The following is a 16,529-nucleotide window of genomic DNA, read 5'->3' on the forward strand; positions in this document are numbered from 1 at the left end:
CGTTCTCCCTCCAGACCAGGCCCCGTCCTCCTCTTGCAGGTCACGCCTCCAACATCACCTCCTCCAGAGCTCTTCCCTGAACACCTATAGGTCCACCTCCCCATCACCAGCCTCTCTCGAGTCTGTTTCATTTTTTTCATAGCACTTTTCACACTCTGGGTTTATTTTCCTCTTGTTTATTGATGCCTCCAGGCCACTAGGAATAGCTGTGCCTGTTGTAAACTGCAGAGAAAGTGAGTGGGGCTGACACCCAGCCTGCAATCCACACTACAGGAGTGGGGGGGCGGGGGGCACCTGCTGGGAGGGAGCACTTGTTTCTAATTCACACTAAGGCACCAGGCAGATGGCTGAGCCCCATTGGCCTCTCATCATGACAATGCCGAGTCCACCAAGGCAGGAATAGTGCCCGCCCTCTTCATTGCTGGGTGCCTGGCACATAGCAGGTGCTCAATAAACCTTTTCAAGCAAACAAATCCTACTTGGATCCCCTGTACCCACCCTCTTCCACACTCCTCAGTAGAGTAGGTGGCTGTGGTGCATCTCTGGGCCCCACAGGGGCTGTGTGCAGTACCTCTGGGCAGGTTCCACAGGAAGCCAGCAACAGAACTGGACCCGGAGTCAGTGACGCAGATTGTCAAGGAACATGGGGCCGGGCGGGGCAGCCCCAGAGAGCTGCCGGTGGGTATATGTGTGTGTGGAGGAGTCCCGGGGATGCTCTCTGTAGCTCAGAACCCTGCCTATCCCAGAGCTGCTGCCCTGAGCTGCCAGCCTTTCCCGGCTCCCTGGAGTGTGCATGGAAGGTTCAGGTGGCCAGGGCACTCTGACCAAGATACAGATGCAGGAGGTGGCATATGAGGGTCCTTCAGAGGCAGGCCAGTCTCAGTCGGGGACAGAACTGAGACAACACTCCCAGTGTCCACCTGCTCTCCCTGCTCACCCCTACCTACCCCCTGATCTGGCAGGGAAGGAGTTAACCTCACGGCTTCTCAGCACAAATGTGGAGCTATTAATACCCACAGCCTAGCCGGTCTGCCAGAGCAGCCACTGGAGTCAGAGGGAGCGGAGGGAGCGAGCTCCAGTCTCCAGTCAGAGCCAGAGCTGGAGCTAGGACTCCAGGGGCCAGAACTTTTCTTGGGGACAGTGTGGGCACTGTGCCAGCCTCACCAGGTCCTCACTCACCTCTCAGCTTCAGGTGCTGACCCTCCCCCTCCTGGAGGCCATCCATGCCACCACTTCAGCAGGGAAGAACAAACTTTCTTAGGGAAACCAGCTCTGCTGTTGTGCTGGGTGAACGGGGAGGAGCCGAGGCCTGGACAGGCAGATGAACAGATGGACAGGACACCAGAGAGCCTGTCCTCCCAGTCCTGGCTTTGACAGGAAGCAGCCGAGGGGTTTGGTGCTCCCTAAGGGGCAGCGAGAGGCCCTGCTGGACCCTTGTCTGCCAGCGAGCCGTTTCTGAGCTCAGGCGTCCAGAAGCTGCTCCCCAAGGCTCAGCACTGTGGCTGGAAGTCCTGTGGGTCAGGACAGGAGTCCCCATCGGACAGAGGCCATAGGATCTTCCACCCGCCAAGGCAACGGGTAATCTAAGTGAAAAGGCACAGGTGGCAGGGGGGCAGGCACAGGGCCCGGAGGCCGACAGGCTGCTGACCCTGGAGCACACTGGCTCAGAGACCCCTGCCCAGACCGAGGATGCTGCTGCCGAGACGACCACCAGTCACTCCTGTCCGGTCCTGGAGCTGCCTCCAGCCTGGCCCCTGGGCTGTGGATCAAAGGATGTGCCCGCCTTCTGCTTCGTCTGCTTCCACAGGGAGGAGGAGGAGGAGCTGCTGGAAGAGGTCCCACTGCAGAGGTCAGTGCCCACGGTGGGCAGTGGGTGGGCAGAGCAAGGCCACAGGGCTCAGGCTTGGGACCCCTCAGGGCCTGTCAGACTGATTTGTCAGTCTCTTGGCCCACTGCTTGTCACCCACCACCACCTCCCTACACCGGACTCTCAGGTCTCTCACCGTCTCTTGCCTGTTTCTCCCATCCCGGCCCCACAGCGACCTTTTTGTCCTCTCCATTGCGGTCATGCCCCTCCTGCTCAGAGCCCTCCATGGCTCCCGGCTCCCACAGGAGGAAGTGGACACTCAGCTGTGTGACATTCAAAGCCTATGTGATCTAACTGACCGCACCCATCTCAGCTCATTCTGTTCTTCTGTATTCACTCCCCAGTGAAACCTCTGCCCAGACTTCCCTTCCCCAGACCCATCCAGGCCCAGCTTTAGTGCTTCCTCCTCCAGGAAGTCCTTCAGGAAGACCCAGCTCCACCCTGAGCTGAGAGTCACCTTTCCTCCCTGCACTGAACCAACACCTGGTAGTGCTGAGTCTTTGTTTAATTAACAAGTGGAAATGTCTGTGTGTATACACGCATGTGTGTGTTTGTGTGTGAGAGAGAGAGAGACAGAGAGAGAAAGGGAAAAGGGGTGGGGAGCGAGGTTTGTGCAGCTGTGTGACAGGGTATTAGGGGTGAGTGTGTGTGATTGTGAGTCTGCGTACATGTCTGTGGAAGCATGTGTGAATTCTGTGTACCTGTGTGGGAGAGGGGTTGTGCACTGTGCCCCGGTGGGGACATGTCCTAGGGACCATTGTCCTCATTGCCAGTTCTTCCCACACCCACCCACAGGCTGCAGCCAAGTGCATTACTCAAGCTGTACCACAGGCTCCCAGGATGGACAGAGAATGTGCAGGGTAGACAAGGGTCACCTCTGCTCTGCCCCAGCCCGCCCACACCTCCGTCACTGCCTGAGTCAGCACTGCCCCGGGTGGGGAGAAGAGCAGGCTTGGGGCCAACTCAGGTGCCCCGCCAGGCCCTTTGCTGGGAGGACAGTGGCATAGGCTCCTGCTGCCCTGGCCAGCTTCTTCCCTGAATCTCCCTGTTAGACCCTGGGTCTGTGCTTTCCCTCCGAGGCCTTTGTCTCCTCACCTGTAAAATGAGGGGATGCTCCTGCCGTAGCTTGTCATTCAGCAAAGGGTGACTGAGCACCCACAGAGTGCCAGGGCTTGCACTGGGGCTGGAGCCCGGGGCCTCATGGGGTCCCGGCCTGCTGGGAGAGACAGGCAAGCAAACAGATTCCTTTGACAGAGTGATGGGCGCCCTGACAGGCGGGGGTGCAGTGCTCTCAGGGAGTCGGAAAAGCGGAGCGCTCCGCCCGCAGGAGGCCTGCTGGTCTGGTGTGCAGACCGGACCAAGTCAGGGGGCCCAGTGAGCCAGACCACAGGTGTGGGAGTGCTTCTTGAACTCCACAGAGACGAACTCCTCAAGAGTCGTTACTTGTATTGTAGGAGCTCAAAGTCCTCGTTTAATGAATGGATGAACACGACATGGGGAGACAGGCCACCAAAATCATCTGAATAGATTGTTAAAAAATACACACTGCTCTGGCAACTTTGCGGCCTCAGGCCCTAGAGGGGAAGGATGTGTGAGGTTCACAGCCCACCCAGGCAAATAGCCCGAGCGAACCAGCATCCAAGAAACCCAAGAATGAGAGACAGGTCTTAAGGTCAGGTGGCCGTGAATGAGACACTGCCCTCTTCTCTCATCCCCCACCTCCCACCTCCAACTTTGGGGACCCCTTGTAGGGGATTCCCCCCTGCCTCCTTCCCTGGTAGTACGGTGACCTGTGTTGCAGTCTACTTTCCAGCTCGTGGATGCTGGCCCTTTAAGGCCTGGGGAGGGGACACTGCCAGGCTGGGCAGAGACAGTGACCACAGGTGCCAGGTGGTGAAGCTAAAAATACTGAGTGATGTGAACCCCCAGGCTGTGGGAGCTGGCTGGGGTGGGGGAAGGAAGGCTCTGGAGTGCTTCTGCCCTACTGGAGGAGGGGCAGTGGCCAGTGAGGTTTGGTGGGTCACCTTGGGGTCTTAGCGGAGCCCACCCGTCCCTCCTCTCAGCATGTCTCCAGCCCTGGGAGGCACCAGGATTCCCTTCCAGGAGCCAGCTGTCATGTTGGCAGTGCTGGGGCATGCCAGTTCCATGGCACACTGCTTCCCTGAGACCCTGTTGAAGTCATTTCTTCTCTTGGGACCTCTGTAAAATGAAAGAGCTGGGCTTTCTCAGGCACTTTTAGGGTCAGAGGGGCAATGAGGGCTGCGGGTGACCAATTCACTCATTTGTGGACTCAGCAAACTTTTCCTGAGACCTCCTAGGGACTGGATGATGAAGCCACAGGGAGGAACATGACACAGGCATGCCCTGGAAGAGCCCAGTGAGGACTCGACAGCATGTTGGAACAGCCACACGCAGTGTAGCGTGCTGTAACCCAGCATGAGCGCCATGCCCTGGGCTCCCGTTGTGGGGTGGGGTGAAGGACTGCTCCTTGAGAACACACCTGCATTTGATGAAAAGCTCAGTGAAAGCATCACCCACAGTATTGCTCACCAGCCACCAACATAGGTCCCCCGATGTATTAACTAAGGTGAGCTACCTGTTGTAACAAATAAGCCTGGAAATCGCAATGGCTTCACTCTGCAGAGCCTATATCCTGCTTATGCAGGGGGAGGCAGACTTTGCTCTCCTTAGGCTTTTGGGGACCCAAGCTCCTCCCACCTTGTGTCTGTCATCATCCTCAGAAGCCACTGGGAGATAAATAAGAAAGAGAACAGGGATCACATGTGAAATTTTTATGAGCCAAAGTTGGAAGCGCCCCACTTCACTTCTGCCCACACTCATTGGCCAGAACAGCCAACTGCAAGCAACACTGGGAAATGTAGTCAAGTTGTGACAATTTCATGGAGTTCTTGTGCAAATAAAACATGTGGTTCTTCAGGTTCTTCACATGAAAGAACCTGACTTGGACACCGGCCCTCGGTGTCCACGGCATTATGGATGAGACGAGGTACATTAACATGGACTACCGAGTCCTGTGGAGGAAAAGGGATAGCACAGCCACTCTCTCTAGGGGAGAATGCCCCAACCCTTGCTTTGACAAGCTTTTATTGGGTTCAATTTGCACAGGAATAAAGCTCATCAATCATTGTCAGGCAGAAATGATTAAATAATAGAAAACATTCAAAGAACTCTGAGGTCTTATTCTGAGTCAGGGTTAGATAGTTAAAGGGCCATAAAACTTTGGGGAAACAAACTTCTTGCTTTGTCCCTTATGATTTAAATTGAGGGTATTAGCAAAGTAGGCTTCACAGGATTTTATGCATTCTTTCTTAGGCCTGATCACCCTAGGGAACCAGCCCTTTCCAGCACAGGGCTGCACTCACCTCCAACATTGTTTCAGACTTCAGGAATTGTTTCAAGGCATTGTTAGGCAGGGGAAGTAAGGCAGCCAAGAGATTAGGAGACTGCTTGCAGACAGAATGAGGACTCAGGCTATGTCAAAGCCGAGGGACGAGGGTCCATCCCTGGGGCCTCCACGTGATCGTGCCTGTCTTAGATCGTTCCCCCCTTGGAGAATCTTACCCGTCATTGGCTAACCAACCAAGCATTGGGGGCCAGGCAGGGTGAAGTAAAAGGAGCAGAGGCAGCGCTCCTACCAGTGAGATAAGCTTTGTCTCCTTAGTGGCTTATGGTCCCAAGGTCTCTCACTCAGCCTTAGCCATGGGGGGTGGTTACAGCTTCTGAAACCAGGCAGGGATGTTCCCAAAAAGAACCTGGCACACAAAGGTATCCAGTATGTTTCTTCAGTTATTCATTCATTGATCCACACATTCTACATATTTCACTGAGCACCCTCCATGGGCCAGCACTAGAAACTGGACAGTGAAACTACCATCCCATTCCTCTGGGGCTTTTATCAAAGTGGGGAGCCAAACAAAACACAAGTAAACAAATAAACAAATAAATAAATAAATATGATCATCCATGTTCAAAACCTGCGGTTAAGAGCATAACCAGAGGGATGGCGGGAGAGGCATCTGCTGTGTGTGAAGTGAAGAGGGAAGGCAGGGACATCCTGTTCCTACCTAGACAACGAGCAGGAGCTGGGCAGAATGGGGGCAGCAACATCCAGCAAGAACACAGAGTGTGACGGCCCCGAGGCAGGCCAGAGGTTGGTGAGTGTGCGGAAATATTAAGGCACTGTGGCTACAGCAGAGTCGATGATGGGAAGAATGACACAGGGTGATGGGGAGAGATGGGAAGGGACTAGATCCCATAGGCTTTGTGGACCATAGTGAAGAGAATGGATTTTTCTCTGGATGGGAATGGGAAGCCTTTCAAGGCTTTTAAGTAGGGGAAGCAATATAATCTGATTGACATTTTAAACAATCCCTCCAGGGGCTCTGGGGAGAATTGTGGCAGCTGGGTCAGGCTGGGTACAGGAATCCAGTGTGGAGGTCGTGGTGATGACAGAGCAGGCATGGCGGTGGCCTGGACCAAGGCCGTCCCTGAGGGAAGTAGATGCTTTCTAGATATATTTGGGAGGCAGAATTTGCTGATGGTTTAAAGCAGGGGTGTCCAAACTTCCGGTGTCTCCGGGCCACACTGAAAGAAAAAGAGTTGCCTTGGGCAACACCTTAAATACACAAACACTAATGAAAACTGATCAGCAAAAAAAGGTTTTAAGTAAATTTACAATTTTGTGTGGGGCTGCATTCACAGCCATCCTGGGCCACGTACAGCCTGGAGGCCACAAGTTGAACACCTCTGGAAACTTTAAAGGAAGAGGGTAATGGAGAGCAAATCTGGGGTTTCTGGGCTGGACAAGTACACAGATGGTGACAGGCTTGGGGAGGGAGGAGGTATGGTGAGAAACTCAAGAATTCTGCTACAGACGCTTTCAGCTTGGAAAGCATGTGAGATGTTGAAGAGAAGATGGCAAGTGAGGACTTGCTGGTAAGAGTCTGGAATGAAAGGGGAAGTCTTCTGGCTGGCGGTAGATGGCCAGAAACAACACAAAGATGGCATTGAAAGCCATGTGATCACAGGAAGGAGAGAGGGCAGAGAAGAGGCCTGGGGTTGAGCCCCAAGGAACCCCACAGTTCTGAGGTCACGTGAAGGAGAAGCCAGCGAGGAAAAGCCAACGAAGGTGGTAGAGAAGGAGCAGCTAGCAAAGCAAGAGGAAAACCAGGGGTGCGGGCACCACGGAGACCAGAGAAGAGCGTCCTAGGGAGGAGAGGGAGTGGACAATTGACTTCACGGGTGCTGAACAGTCAGGAAAACAAGGATGCATTTAATGACACAGAAGTCAAAACTGACTTAGATAAGAATTTTTCCTGAAGGGTGTACAGACAAAAGCAGGGTGAGCAGACACTTCCAGTTAAAGATGTTGGATGGAACACACACATTTAACTTTTCTGTGTCCTGAGTCCCCATTAAAGGGGAGTGAGTGGTTATTTTAAGGTATGTACACAAGTCCCCCCTTTTCCATGGTTTTACTTTCTGACATTTCATTTACCCGAGGTCTACTGAGGTCTGAAAGTATTAAAAGAAAAATTCCAGGAGGAAAAAACAGCTCATCTAAGTCTTAAACTGCACGCCATTTTGAGCACATGACGAAATCTGCCCCTTGCGCTTCCCTGCCCGCCACAGCACTTGTGCCCAGATCGCCTTCTTCCACTTACTGCTGGCCCCACAGCACAAGAGCAGTGATGCTGGCATTCGGATATGACAAAGACAAGCCATAATGTGCTTCCTTTAAGGGAAAAAGTGAATGTTCTTGACTTAGCAAGGAAAAAAAAATTGTGTGCTGAGGTTGCGAAGATCTAAAGTAACAACAAATCTTCTATTTGTGAATTGTAAAGGAAGAGAAATTCATGCTAGCCTTGCTGCTGCACCTCCAACTGCAAACACTACAGCCACAGTGCATGACAGGTGCTTCGTTATGATGCAAAAGGCATTCAGTCTGTGGGTGGGAGACAGGAACAGAAAACATGCTCCAGCTGACGGCTCATTCACCAGAAAGCACTGAGCTTGCATGAAGACCTCAGCAAGGGCTCCCTGGAACGCGTGAAACCGAACCCTTTACTGCAAGTGAGGGGTGGTTACACAGATTCAGAACACTTTTGGACTGAAAAATATAAAAGTTACTGCAGAGAGGAAGATGTCATTCACATAACTTTTATTACAGTATATTGTTACCATTGTTCTGTTTATTCCTAGCTATTGTTGTTAATCTCTTACTGTGCCTAACATATAAATTAAATGTTATCATAAGTATGTGCAGGGGGTGGGGGCAAAAGTAGGTTTACAAGACTTCCGGTCAGTATGAAGGTGTAGGTAGATATACTGTGCCTGTGCCTCCTCACACAACCAAAAGGACGACAACAAATTTAAAAACAGAAAATAACCAGTACTGCCAGAAAATTGAACTATATGGAAGTCCAACAACCAAGGAGTTAAAGAAGAAACATTGATCCAGACCAGTAGGCGGGGTGGAGATGGGCAGCTGGGACAGAGAGGACGCACAGAGAGGTGGTGGCTGGAGGAGTGGGCAGTCCCACATCTGCGAGTGGACAAACTGGGAGGAGCAGCCGGGGAGCAGGATAGGCGGTGCAACCCAGGGTTCCAGGGCAGGGAAGTAAAATCTCAAAACCTCTCACTGAAAAAATATGTGGGGGTGTCAGCGGTGGGAGAAACTCCCAGCCTCACAGGAGACGTCGTTGGAGAGACCCCCAGGGTCCTGGAACATACATAAAGCCACCACCCATCCAGGAATAAGCACCAGAAGGGCCCAATTTGTTTGTGGGAAGTGGGGGGAGTGACTGAAATCCAGCAGAGAGCAGAAAAAGTGGCTTTGTTCCCTTTCTGACCCCTCCCCCCACATACAGCACCACCCACGGCGAAGTGAGTGGCCCCACCCTGATGAATACCTAAGGCTCCACCCCTGATACATAACAGGCCTGCTGAGACCAAAAAAAGAAAGAAAAAAAAAAAGCCCAAATGGAAGAACAGATCAAAGCTCCAGAAAAATTACAACTAAGCAATGAAGAGATAGCCAACTTATCAGATGCACAGTTCAAAACACTGGTAATCAGGATGCTCATAGAATTGGTTGAATATGCTCACAAATTAGATGAAAAAATGAAGGCTACACTAAGTGAAATAAAGGAAAGTGTACAGGGAACCAATAGTGATGGGAAGGAAACCGGGACTCAAATCAAGGGTTTGGACCAGAAGGAAGAAATAAACATTTAACTAGAACAGAATAAAGAAACAAGAATTCAAAAATATGAGAAGAGGCTTAGGAACCTCCAAGACAACTTTAAATGTTCCAACATCTGAATTATAGGGGTACCAGAAGAAGAAGAGGAAGACCAACAAGTGGAAAAGTTATTTGAACAAATAATGAAGGAGAACTTCCCTAATCTGGCAAAGGAGATAGACTTCCAGGAAGTCCAGGAAGCTCAGGGAGTCCCAAAGAAGTTGGAACCAAGGAAGAACACAACAAGGCACATCATAATTACATTAGCTAAGGTTAAACATAAGGAGAGAATCTTAAAAGCAGCAAGAGATAAAGAGACAGTAACCTACAAAGGAGTTCCCATAAGAATAACAGCTGATTTCTCCAAAGAAACCTTGCAGGTAAGAAGGGGCTGGAAAGAAGTATTCAAAGTCATGAAAGGCAAGGACCTAGATCCAAGATTGCTCTATCCAGCAAAGCTTTCACTTAGAATGGAAGGGCAGATAAAGTGCTTCTCAGATAAGGTCAAGTTACAGGAGTTCATCATCACCAAACCCTTGTTATATGAAATGTTAAAGGGAATTATCTAAGAAAAAGAAGATCAGGACTATGAACAGTAAAATGACAACAAACTAACAACTATCAACAACAACCTAAAAAAACAAAACAAAAACAAACTAACCAAATAACATGGAGAGTTATGAGTGGACAGGGGGAGGGGGGAGAATGGGAGAAATGGTACAGGAAATAAGAAGCATAAATGGTAGGTACAAAATAGATAGGGGGAGGTTAAGAATAGTATAGGAAGTGGAGAAGCCAAAGAACTTATATGTACAACCCAAGGACATGAACTAAGGTGGGAGAATGCTGGTGAGAGGGGGGTACAGGGCATAGGGGAATAAAGGGGAGAAAAAAGTGGGACAACTGTAATAGCATAACCAATAAAATATATTTTTAAAAGTAGGTTTAAAGTTGTAAGTACACAAAACATGGAGTTTATCCTTGTACTGTTATTTCTTAACTATTGTATTATTTTCCATATGAGCAACTGTAAACCTACTTTTGCCCATCTGTATGAATGGATAAAAACACTTCAGAGAGGGCTCAGGCCTGCTGGTGTGGCTCAGTGGATTGAGCACAGCCTGTGGACAGAAAGGTCTCCAGTTCCTCTGGTCAGGGCACATGCCTAGGTTGTCGACTGGTCCCCAGTGGGGGGCGTGCAAGAAGCAACTGATTAATGTTTCTCTCCCTCTCTTCCTCCTTCCCTTCCCCTCTCTAAAAATAAATAAATAAAGTATATTTTTTAAAAATTTAAATCCGGGAGGCATATGTGGTAAGTGATGTAGCAGTCTGATGACAGTGCACCTGAAGTGAACCTGAAACTGGGAGTGAGAAAAGCCAAGGGGATGAGAGTTCATGGCACTCTCCAGAAGGCACCTCCAGTGTTAATGAACTAAGTACCCCTGGAAATGGGAGTAAGCTGGAGCCAAAAACAGGAGGACTGGTATAAGATGGGCTTTAATCCTCAGATTTCCTTTTCCACTCAGCACAGCTGGGCAGCTGCCTCTCCCCCACCCCAGCAAAGACGGAAGCTTTATGCTCCAGAAAGGATAGAACACAGGGCCTCTGAAACGAGGACATAGCAGGACAGAGACAGCGAGAGGGGAGTTGAAGGACCCACCAGAAGACTTCTCTGAACACTGCACCCAGAATGTGAGGGGCCCTGCCTCAGATCCACATTACCTGGAGCCCCCTTCCCCTCTGGCTTCCAGGACAGTGAAGGCAGGACTGAGCTCTCCAGACTGGACGCTCCAGAGTGTATTACCTTCTATCTCTGACATATTAACGATGGACATTTTGCTACTGTTGTTTCATTTCCTCTGTTTGTTTCAGTTTTCTTCTCCCTGCATGGTTTGTGTTTCCTCCAATATTTTTTCTGTTAGCATTAGCTCTCTTTCTGAGTCCAGCTCACTGAGAACACCTCCTTGTTGGCATCAGGGATTTCCCAATGAAGCAGCCTGACCCCAGCTCTCTCTTTGGAGCTCCTGAGTCAACCCCTCCCACCCCCAGCACAGGGCTACTCAGCAGCTTGCTTTTGTTTGTTTTTTTTTTAAGAGAGGGGAAGAGAGGGAGAAATAGAGGGAGAGAAACTTCAATGTGCAAGAGAAACATCAATCAGTTGCCTCTCACACATTCCCCACTAGGGATCTGGCCTGCAACCCAGGCATGTGCCCTGACTGGGAATCGAACTGGTGACCTTTTGATTCACAGGCAGTACTCAATCTACTGAGCCACATCAGCCAGGGCAGCAGCTTACTTTTATAAATGTTTTGTTATATTCTTTAATCCAAGCAGAATTATGGTGAAATGCAAAGTCCTTAAGTGGTCAGTATAATGAGTTTTGACAACTGTATACACCTGTAAACCCACACCCCACTCAAGACAGAGAGTATTTGCATCTCCCCAGAAAGGTGTGTCCTGCTGCCGGCAATGCCTCCCGCACCATACGGGCAAGCACGCTTCCATTCAGTGGGCTCTTCAGGCCCTGGCCAGGTCGCTCAGTCAGTTAGTGCATGGTCCTGCCACACCACAGCTGTGGGGTCAGGGCGCGTACAAGACCTTCCAATGAATGCATGAATAAGTGGGACAACAAATCAGTGTTTCTCTCTCTCTCCTTCCTCTGTCTCTCTAAAATCAATAAATTTTTAAAAATTAATGAGCTCTTTAAATCTCTTAAATATGAGAAGATAGCCAGGGATCATCAACATTTGAGAAAAACCTCTGATATAAGAGGTAAAACAAAAACAGAATTTGGAAGAAACAGAATATGCAAGGGCAGAAAACTTAAGAACAAAACTATTATTACTATGTTCAGACTTGGGAAAATATATGGCACATATTAAACAAAAATTAGATGCTATCGGCCTGACCAGTGTGGCTCAGTTGGTTGGGTGCTGACCTGCAGAGCAAAAGGTCGCTGGTTCAATTCCTGGTCAGGGCACACGCCTGCGTTGTGGGCTCCATCCCCAGTCAGGGTGCACACGAGCGGCAGCTGATCGATGTTTCTCTCCCTCTCCCTTTCCTTCTCCCTCCCTTCCCCCCTCTCTAAAAGTAAATACATAAAATATTTTTAATTAGATGCTAGAAATAAATAAATAAATACATACATACATACATAAAATTTAAGAATAGATGCTATTTGGGGGGGAGGGGAACCTCCCAGAATAAACGAAACAAAACAAAAAAAGTTCTTAAACATAGAGAATATCGTAGCAGAAATGCAAACTTATTCAAGAGTCAGCGAACCGCAGCCTGCAGGCCAAACCCAGCCTCGCCTGCTTCTCCAGCGGTCCCACCGGACCCGGCTGCGCCTGGTGTGCAGGTGCTGTCCGCGGCTGCGGTCACACTGGCAGAGTTACGTGGTTGTGATGGAGACCGCGTGTCCGGCAAAGCCTGAAATATTTAGCGCTGGGCCCTTTATAGAAAAAAATTTGCTGCCCCTGGGTTGGAAGATAAAGTTGAGGAAATTTTCCATAAAGCAGAGCAAAAAGATAAATACATGAGTCAGTTTGGCTCTTCAAGTAAAAAGATGCGGAGATGGAGCTGCGAGCTCTGGGGCGCGGGACCGATGCCTGTGAAACAGAGGAGGGGAACAGGACTGGGCAGGGAGAGCCTTCGGCAAGGCTGACCCCTGGGAAATGCATGAAGGAGCTAAAGGGGTCTGGCAGGGAGAGCCTGGCTTTGATGAGGATGTACACGGTCGTGGCCAACCCAGCAGGCGGAGTTCGCAGAGCCAAGGCTGTCCATTAGAGGAGCCCCACGCTGGGGAGAAATGGCCAGGCCCCAGATTCCCACCACGCGCAGTCACTGGGCCGGGCTGCGCAAGAAGACCTCGGTCTTGGTTGCAAGGCTGTGGCGGATCTCAAGAGCTGCCAGCCAACCGCACTCCTCGCACCTGAGTGCTGAGTTCTTTCTTGAAAGGAGAGCCCAGTGGGGCACCTTCATGGCAGCCACATTATGGAAAATAAAAAAGAAAGAGCAAGAAAATTAGAATACTAGTACATGAATCTAACACCTGAACAAAGAAGTTCCAGAAAGAGAACAGACAAAACAGAGGAGAGGAAACAGACAGTGACGTGTTTCAAACAGTTCGCAGAACGAACCTGAGTTTTCGCATTGAAAGGGCCCACTGAGCGTCCGACCGAGAGACACGCTAGGCCGGCACGACCGCGTCACCAGCAAACTTCGGAACACGAGGACAAGGAGAACCTGCCGCGAGACTCTGCGAAGGATCGGGAATCACGATGGCATCAGGCTTCTCAACAACCGTCTTGGAGACAACACCACGAGGCAGTGTCTTCAAAGGTATAAAGGAAAATTATTTTCAGCATACAATTATACACCTTGCCAAACCATTCATAAAGCAGGGATAAAAAAACTTTTCAGATTTACAGGGGCTCAAAAATTTTACCTCCCATGCATTCTCTCTTAAGAAAGCTATTGGAGAATGTGTTCTACTAAAAATACAGGAAAAAGGGGGAAAAAGAAAATGTAACACCTGGAACCTGGAAAACAGCAGGAGCCAACACAAGAGGAAAGTGAAGGGCATCCCCCAGATGATGATGATGGTGAAGGGCTGGGGGCCCCAGGGTAGAAGCTCTGGACAATGTACATGGAGGGCAGGCAGTTCACATTGGAATAAGTCAGAAGGTTCTAGAAAGATTTCTTCAAGGAGATGAAATTGATAGAATACTTATTTATACAACTTGGAGAGAATTGTGGGTTGAATTAGTCATATAAACACATAGAAAAACAAGCCCTCCCCTTAAAAACATTTATTAACCCAAGAAAACAAATCTTTAGTTCAGAAAAGGGAGAGAAATTTAAAATTTAAAACTTCTGCTCTACAAAAGATATGTTTGAGAGACTGAGAGGGACAAGCCATTGAGTGGGTGAGAAACGTTTACAAAAGACATCCAAACTGATGAAGAACTGATTATCTGGTAAAGGACTATTATCTGAAGTATGCCAGAAAATCCTTAAAACTCAACAATAATCAAAGGAACAACCTAATTAAAAAATGAGGCCCTGGCTGGTGTGACTCAGTGGATTGAGTGTCGGCCTGTAAACGGACAGGTCACTGGTTTGATTCCCAGTTGGGGTGCATGCCTGGGTGCAGGCCTGATCCCCAGTGCGGGTGTGCGAGAGGCAACTGACTGCTGTATCTCTCACATCATCAATGTTTCTCTCCCTCTCCTTCTCTTCTCTAAAAATAAATAAATAAAATCTTTTTTAAAATGAGCAAAAGAGCCCTGGCTGGCGTAGCTCAGTGGATTGAGCTCGGGCTGGGAACCAAAGTGTCCCAGGTTCGATTCCCAGCCAGGGTACATTCCTGGGTTGCAGGCCATAACCCCCAACAACCACACATTGATGTTTCTCTCCCTCTCTCTCCCTCTCTCTCCCTCTCTCTCTCTCCCCCTCCCTCCCTTCCCTCTCTAAAAATAAATAAATAAAATCTTTTAAAAAAAAATGAGCAAAAGATCTGGACACCCCAGCTAAGATTATATACAAATGTCAAATACACATTAAAAATGCTCAGCATCACGTGTCATTAGAGAATCGCAAATTAAAACGGGATACTGTAACTGAATGCAGGCCTGGCTGCCCGCTGCTTTGAAAGCCAGTCAATACTGGAGAGGTGCTGATGTAAGGAAACTGATTTTTATCAGGTGCCAGCAACCTGGAAGATGAGGACTCTCGTCCCAAAGCCCGTGTTCCCATCTCAGTGCAGGCAGGGGTTTGTGTAAGGAGGGAGAGGGGTGAGGAGAACGAAGAGATCGGGGGAGAGGTTGGACGTGCAGGCAGTGTCCCTGCAGGTCCCGACATGGATCTTTAATGTCAGCATCCTGGAGCTGGTCAATGCAGCCAAATTCCTGCAGGTGGGCGATCTGCATCACCCACAGTCGTGGTCCCAGCCGTTTCTCGTACAAGCAGGAACTGGAACTGCTGGCACCTGCAATGTGCTCACAAAGAAACTGTCAGTGTGTGAGCTCTTCCTCTGGTTTCTTAGTACATCTCATTCTCATTCTATTTTGTGTTGTGTCAGAGCAGTATGAAGTTTTTGTTCCCCATTACAATACCACTACACACCTATTAGAATGGCTAAAACCCCAAACACTGACAACAGTAAGTGCTGATGAGGACATGAAGCAACAGGAACTTCCAGTCATTGCTCGAATGCCAGTGGGGCGCCGCACGGCACAGCCAGCTTTGGAAGACATCTTCTAAATAGAGCCAAACGCAAGACTTACCATATGATCCAGAAATAACATTTCTTTTTTTTTTAAACAGTTCTTTCTTTTAAAAAAAAGATTTTTAAAAGATTTTATTTATTTATTTTTAGCGAGGGAAGGGAGAGAGAAAGAGAGAGAGAGAGAAACATCAATGTGCGGTTGTTGGGGGCTGTGGCCTGCAACCCAGGCATGTGCCCTGACTGGGAATCGAACCTGCGATGCTTTAGTTCGCAGCCCGCGCTCAATCCACTAAGCTACGCCAGCCAGGGCCAGAAATAACATTTCTTGGTATTTACCCAAATGAGTTGAAAACCTGCACATGAGTATTTATAGCATTTTTATTCATAAGTGCCTAAAACTTGGAGGCAACCAATACGTCCTTCAACAAGTAAATGGATAAACAAATTGTGGTACATCCATATAATATTAATAAAAAGAAATGAGTTATCAAGCCACGAAAAGACATGGCAGAACCTTACATGCTTGTTTCCGAATGAAAGAAGCTAGCCTGAACGGGCTGTGTGATTCCAACTACGTAACATTCTGAAAAGTAGAAACTATAGAGAAGTAAAAAGATCAGCGGTGGCCAAGGGCTTGTGGGAGGGAAGAAGTGAGGGAGGCAGGGGTGAATAAGGGAGCACGGGGGATTTTTGCAGCTATGAAACTATTCTGCATGATACTGTAATGGCAGGTCCATGACACACCTGTCAAAACCCATAAAATGCACACACAGAGTGAGCCCTCATATAAACTACAGACTGTAGTTAATCATAGTGCATCAGTATTAATTTATCAATTGTAACAAGTGCTCTACACTAAGGCAAGATGTTAATCATAAGGGCACTGGGGGTGGGGCTATATATGCACTTTCTGCTCAATCGTTCTGTAAACCTAAACATGCTCTAAAAAAGAAAGTCTATTATGGAAAAGGGAAAAAAAGGAAAGATATCATAGTATTTCACATGAAGCTGTAAATAATGTTTCCAGAAGGCGTAAGCACTACCACTATCACCAGTATTGTGCTGCAACTGCGTTGGGTGGGTGGGAAATGGGGGGCGCAGTGTAAGGCAGTTAACCGTTACCTTCCAAAGTAGGATGTTGATAGGCAAAGCCTAAAACTGGAAAG

General features: G+C 49.0%; 1 protein-coding gene across 1 annotated transcript in view; it reads left to right on the plus strand.

Annotated features, from left to right (window-relative positions):
- The first annotated feature begins 1,034 nt into the window (after positions 1–1,034).
- Positions 1,035–16,529, plus strand: part of SBK1 (SH3 domain binding kinase 1) — a 49,274-nt gene continuing 33,779 nt past the window's right edge. Inside the window, exon 1 of the mRNA XM_028524132.2 lies at positions 1,035–1,849. The gene's annotated coding sequence lies outside the window, so the exon portion shown is untranslated. The remainder of the gene's footprint in view (positions 1,850–16,529) is intronic.

This window comes from Phyllostomus discolor, chromosome 3 (genome assembly GCF_004126475.2).
Source record: "Phyllostomus discolor isolate MPI-MPIP mPhyDis1 chromosome 3, mPhyDis1.pri.v3, whole genome shotgun sequence".
Classification (NCBI taxonomy): domain Eukaryota; kingdom Metazoa; phylum Chordata; class Mammalia; order Chiroptera; family Phyllostomidae; genus Phyllostomus; species Phyllostomus discolor.